This window comes from Dermacentor silvarum, chromosome 9 (assembly GCF_013339745.2).
Source record: "Dermacentor silvarum isolate Dsil-2018 chromosome 9, BIME_Dsil_1.4, whole genome shotgun sequence".
In the NCBI taxonomy this organism is placed as follows: domain Eukaryota; kingdom Metazoa; phylum Arthropoda; class Arachnida; order Ixodida; family Ixodidae; genus Dermacentor; species Dermacentor silvarum.
This window is the reverse complement of record NC_051162.1, coordinates 162,933,048-162,938,502: the sequence shown is the minus strand read 5'-3', so window position 1 is coordinate 162,938,502 and position 5,455 is coordinate 162,933,048. Positions and strand designations below refer to the sequence as shown.

General features: G+C 44.5%; 1 pseudogene; it reads left to right on the top strand.

The window, feature by feature from the left end:
• Positions 1-2,825: 2,825 nt before the first annotated feature.
• Positions 2,826-4,564, top strand: LOC125939933 (uncharacterized; annotated as a pseudogene).
• Positions 4,565-5,455: the final 891 nt, after the last annotated feature.

Sequence of the window (5,455 nt, the reverse complement as noted above, 5' to 3'; positions counted from 1 at the left end):
TACGTTTACATACATATCAAAGTACGTTCCTTCGTGCGATAGCCAGCGGTATCACTGTTAATTATCTCAATATTGTGTCTATTTTGTCAAATGACAGGGCGTTTACGTGCACATATATATCAGAGTACCTTCATGCTGCGATAACCAGCGGTATTGCTGTTCACCGACAAAAGCACTACTAATCTAAAAATTTAACGCATGCTAAAGCACTACAATTGGAGCAGTTTCTTACACTGACAACAAAGGTTGAGTGGTTGTTTCACTACTTTTATAAATCCTACAAATACTCAAAAATATTCCAAACTCTGAACGTATGCGCGAAGAAAATGGTCACCCTTAAGAGAACTTACCGTTGTAAATTTATTTTCTAGAGAAATTAATTTCCCACGACTCTAAGGCGACGTCTTCATTATTTTTATTCAATGACGGCAAACAGCATTATTTGGGGGTCCTTGAATTATCGATATGGCTATAGACATGGTGCATTAACTCGAGGTACGTCCCAGTGAGTTCAGTTTAACAGTAGCCACAGTAATTACACGTCACGGGGCTTTCTTTATACAGGTGCGCACGCACCATCAATCCCGTGGGGAAATTTTGCACGTTACGGTTTTGGTAATCGCAAACGTGTACTGTCATGCAAATGCTTACAGAAAGCCATCAGGCTGTGGACGTCATTGGCGTCGTTACCGTGGTTGGGGTCGTCAAGCTATCACTTTCGTCTTTCACGTCGTCTTACTGCAGTCGTCTATCTTGTAATCTAAGTCACCAACGTGTTCGGCGTTCAGCCATTACCATCATCGTCATTGGCTTCTTGCAGCGATCGCTGATGTGGAATTGTAGCTATCCGAATGCTGTGTTAATCTTTATGGCTATTGCAGCATTACTGACATCGTCGTTGAAATCGTGCCGTCGTAGACTTGCACGAAATGTTCTAGTAAATTCAATTCTGAGCTGCGTGCTCGAACAAAAGCGTTAAAATCAAATGAGCACGGTTGACCTGGTTGAGGGATGGAAGCACTGTGCCAATTGTGCAATCATGCGCCAAACCACTTCTCCGCGCACGCATGCGCCAAAATGCGACTTTCGGGAGGAACTCCTAAATATTGCGCGGCGCAAGTCTTTAGTGGCAGCTGCAGAGCATTGTCCGCGAGGCCGATTTTATCCCATTCGTTTCAGCAGCCGTCCGCCGGCAACTACAGAGTGCGCTGGCGCGGCCAGTCCATGACAGACACACGTGTCACTTCTTTTCCGTGCTCACGTTGGTTTCGAGGGGAATTCGGGGCGCAGGCTCCTTTCCCAAGCGTATCACCCCTGAAGGAATCCGAACGCCAGGCCGGGGCACCCTTCTATACTTTGGTGTCGGGCCCATCGGTGATCAGCGATGCCGGGGCCCCGTGCCGAGGCCTCCCATTGTGCGGCCAGTCCAGTCCGCTTCAGTGGTCGCTCCACCGAAAAAGCGTGCGTCGTTTGTGCACGGGGGAAATTGGCGGTTTTCGCGGCCCTTACGACTTGCTGGATCTATGACTGCCGTGAAATGTGCAAAAGTAAGTATTTTCTAATGTTTTTCAGTTGCCATATGCACATCAGTGATTTGGCTGTCTACAAGGGGGAGGGGGGGGGGGGGGTAATTTACGTTTCCTGGTCTATTCCGATACCATGAGCGATACCACAGCTTCCAATATATGCCGTGGTCCAAAATAAATAAAAACGATTTTATTGGCATTCTCAGATATTGCATTGTACACTGCCAAGCGATCTTTTTAGAGCGAGTTCAGTTATACATTGCTCTCCCCGATGCTGAATTCGACGCGCTTTGTGTTGGTGCGAAGATGCAAAATTCTTGAGGGCCCATGCTGCGCGTTTCTGGCATAACAAAAATAGCCTGGAGCTTTCATCAATGCGCAAGATTTTAGAAGTTGTCTAAAAGCGCCCTAGGGAGTTTACCGCGTCACAGATGGGCGCGCAGACTTTCGTCAGCGTTATTTTTTTGGGTACTTTGTGACTAGATCTCGGGTGACTACCAGCCTGCTGATTCACAGTGCGACATGTTGACAGCCGGCGTACTCGCTGCCGTAAAGCCTTTGGCCCCCGCATGTAACGATGCGACGTCTGGAAAACAACATTGAAAGCTTAAAATTAGGCCCGGCGCTACGGTTTGTTGTTTATTGGATCAAAATTGCATCAAGCCGAGTGGCTATGGGACACATAAAGATACAATACATTTCGCTTCGCCAAGAAATGAAGCCAGTCTTGTTTATAATCACAATCTTCCCGATGCGGCGCGCTCCTATTTACTGCAAGATATTAAATAATCCCTACAAACAATGCGCATTAGTTTTGTTATCGTTGAATGGAGGTGCGAAATTAATGACTTCTTTGTTGTTGTTTTGTGGTCCGGGCTTCTAAAGCCACCTTTTTCGGGTTTCAGAACGGTGCACGAAATTCAGTATCGACGTGCTGTACAAGACGGATAGCAACGGAGACTTAGTCTCTCTATGGTGTCGGCCAGCGCTGAAGGACACTGACGGTTTCTGCACACTGTGAAACGTTACTCTGCATTGCTCGCAGCATGGTAGAACAGCTGTTATGCGCCATGAGAGCTCACAGAAGCACATTCAAAATGCGAGAGAAAAGCGCAACAGTGAAGGTGTGCTCATGAAAAGCGCTATGCATTCGGAGCAGGACAGATTTTTCTAATGTAACATCAGGGTCTTTGCCGAACAAGGTCGCGAAAGTGGGAATGCTTTTCGGACTTACCGTGGTGGAAAACTTTGTGCCGTACAGTAAGGGAGATGTTGCAGCCAACAAACGTGTACCTTTAAATGTTCCCCTATTCAGAAATCGTGAAGGGTTTCCAATGTGGCCGCAAGAAACTTTTCTACATTATTTCTGATTGACTTGGACCATACCTTAAGTCCAAGGTTCTTGAAGACCTCTGCTCTCCTGATATTTTCTTCTGTGTCCTGATTGATGAAATCCCTGTGCCTCAGGGCGCGCTGTTATTGCACTCTCACATATCGAGTTCAGCCACTCGATGTGCTTGTCCGGTACTACTCCGGTAGTGCACAAGGTGTAGTTGTTGAACACCTCAAATCATTTCATCTGGGGCATGCAACAGCAGAAATACTATTTTCTTGCATTGAAGACGCAATTAATGAGCTTACAAAAGAAGCACATGATTTGCTTTTCCGTGATGTGCCGAATGTTAGAACACTCTGAAGCGGAAATTAAAGGCAGAAGTCAGCCCCGACATGGCTAACATTAGGGAGTGCAGCCTCCACAAAGTCCTAAGCGCATTTGCCGCAGGACTGGATTTATTTTGCTCTGAAATTGAATCAATTGTGTGGGATCGTTACCAATATTTCAAGTATGCAACAAGGCACGCAGATATGGCGCAGCTTAAACAAAGTCTTGCATTGGCTCAACTCGAATTCGTGCGACACGTAGACAGCTGGTGGTTAGCATTGCTGCCAAGTGCGGACCGCGTTCTCAACTAGTATGATGCCCTCAAGGCTTTCTTTTTGAAATCTGCTAAGCCGAGATCATCTTCGTCCCTAGGACATAACCGCTTGGCCTCAGAATTTGCTGACACCACACTACTAGCGAGATTGCTTTTCGTGAAAAATGCCGCCCAAATCTTTGAGAAATTCTAAACATTGTTTCAATCCAAGGATCGTTTCCAGCACATTTTTTTACGATTTGATGGTAGCTTGTTTCGGCAGTTTCTTGGTAGATTTCTCAGGCGGGAATTGTATACAAGTGTATCGGGGTTACGCCTGAAAGACCTCGATGTTCACAAAAACGAGTACTGGAAGACAAAGCCTGAAGTTGCTTTGGGCACTGAAAACGAAACGGAATCGTGGCCATCAGCAGAAAAGCAATCATTTCACCCAAAAGCAAGAGCATTTTACATAACCTGTGCTAAATACCTAATCTCAAGGTTGCCACTGGACAACATAGTGTTCCACTTACTGTTCTTAAAGCCAAAGGCTGAAGGAGAGCTGTGCACAAGGTCCTTACGGTACATCGCCAATTCCCTGCCAATGAGGTATCGGATCTAACTGATGAGTGGAACTCTCTTGTTTATGAAGGCTTTGACTGGGAATTGTCGACAAGCTTGGTAGCCCACTGGGAAAGTGTGTTTGCGTGCAAAACTCTCACCGATAAACTCAGGTATACAAAACGTTTAAAGCTTGTGAGGGCTGTTACTGCACTCTCACACGGAAATGCTGACGGTGTGGGGGGCTTGAGTTAGAACAAGCACGCAGTTGATCATTGAAGCTTGCTGTTCATAACTAGCATATCAAGCCTGCGTCAAACGAAAGCTTACATGAAGCGCTACCGTGGAGATGCTACCAAAGTGCATTTCACCAAGGACCTGCTTTGTGCTGTGCAGGCGTCTTACAAGGCGTACCGGGAACGGGTGGAAAAAGAGCAAGCTTCATCAACATCCTGGAAACGAAATCTGAAGAACCAGCGCTTTATCAACCAGAAAGAAATAAGCTTATGGACAAAAAATCTGCTCTCCAAGATCGTCTGTCTTCACTTAAGGTTCTGCTAGTGAGTGCAAAGAACTCAAAAGTAGTAATGTGTCAGCTAAAGACATGTACCAGGTCTAGAGTGGAAATGGTTTACTGAAGGATGTGAACTCTAAACTGCCAGTTGTAATTGAACGCCTCGAAGCAGTCGACTCTCAGGTTCCATCTACAAAGGCGAAGTGAGACGTATTTTGCTGTTTGATATCAGGAACGTTATAAGTGTGAGTGTAGTTAAATACATGAGTCTTTGTATTATCAAATGCTCAAGCTAATGTTTATTTTATGACTTTCGCTTACTCTAAATAGAGAATATTTTATGAACACCAAACAGTACACTATATAGCCATTCTTGTGCTGTACACTGGTATTTTAAGTATGTGAAACACTAAGGACTCCATTCTAGTAATTCATGAGCTATAATATTTTCAGTGTGTCCATCCTGTCATTCCAGAGCTGTATACTCTTGATTTGTGATTTTTAACAAAAAGTCTTAACGCTCGAAAGTACAAAACTTTTTAGCATTTACAAAGGTGACAAGTGTGAGTGGCATTAGCAGACAGAATCTCGGCGAATTCACTGGCTTCCCAAATAACTGCATAGAACATTTGAGTTTTTCCAGTAGTTATTAAAAGTGCTCTTGGCCTGTATGATGCTTTGTTAACATCATGTTGTTTTAATTAAGTATTTATGTCCTACGCCCTGATGTTCAAAATGCAACAGCCATCATGCTCTAGTGCTGTTTTGCTTAGATGTTCCAGCAATATTGTAGGTTGAGCTTTCAGTTTAGATTAGTCCTAAAGACGTTTCATTTTCTCAAAATACAAGATATTGGCTTTCAAGATAGGTCTATATTGATCTTTCGTTAACTTAATACCAGCTGTACATTGTTGAATACAGTACGACTTTTAACTATT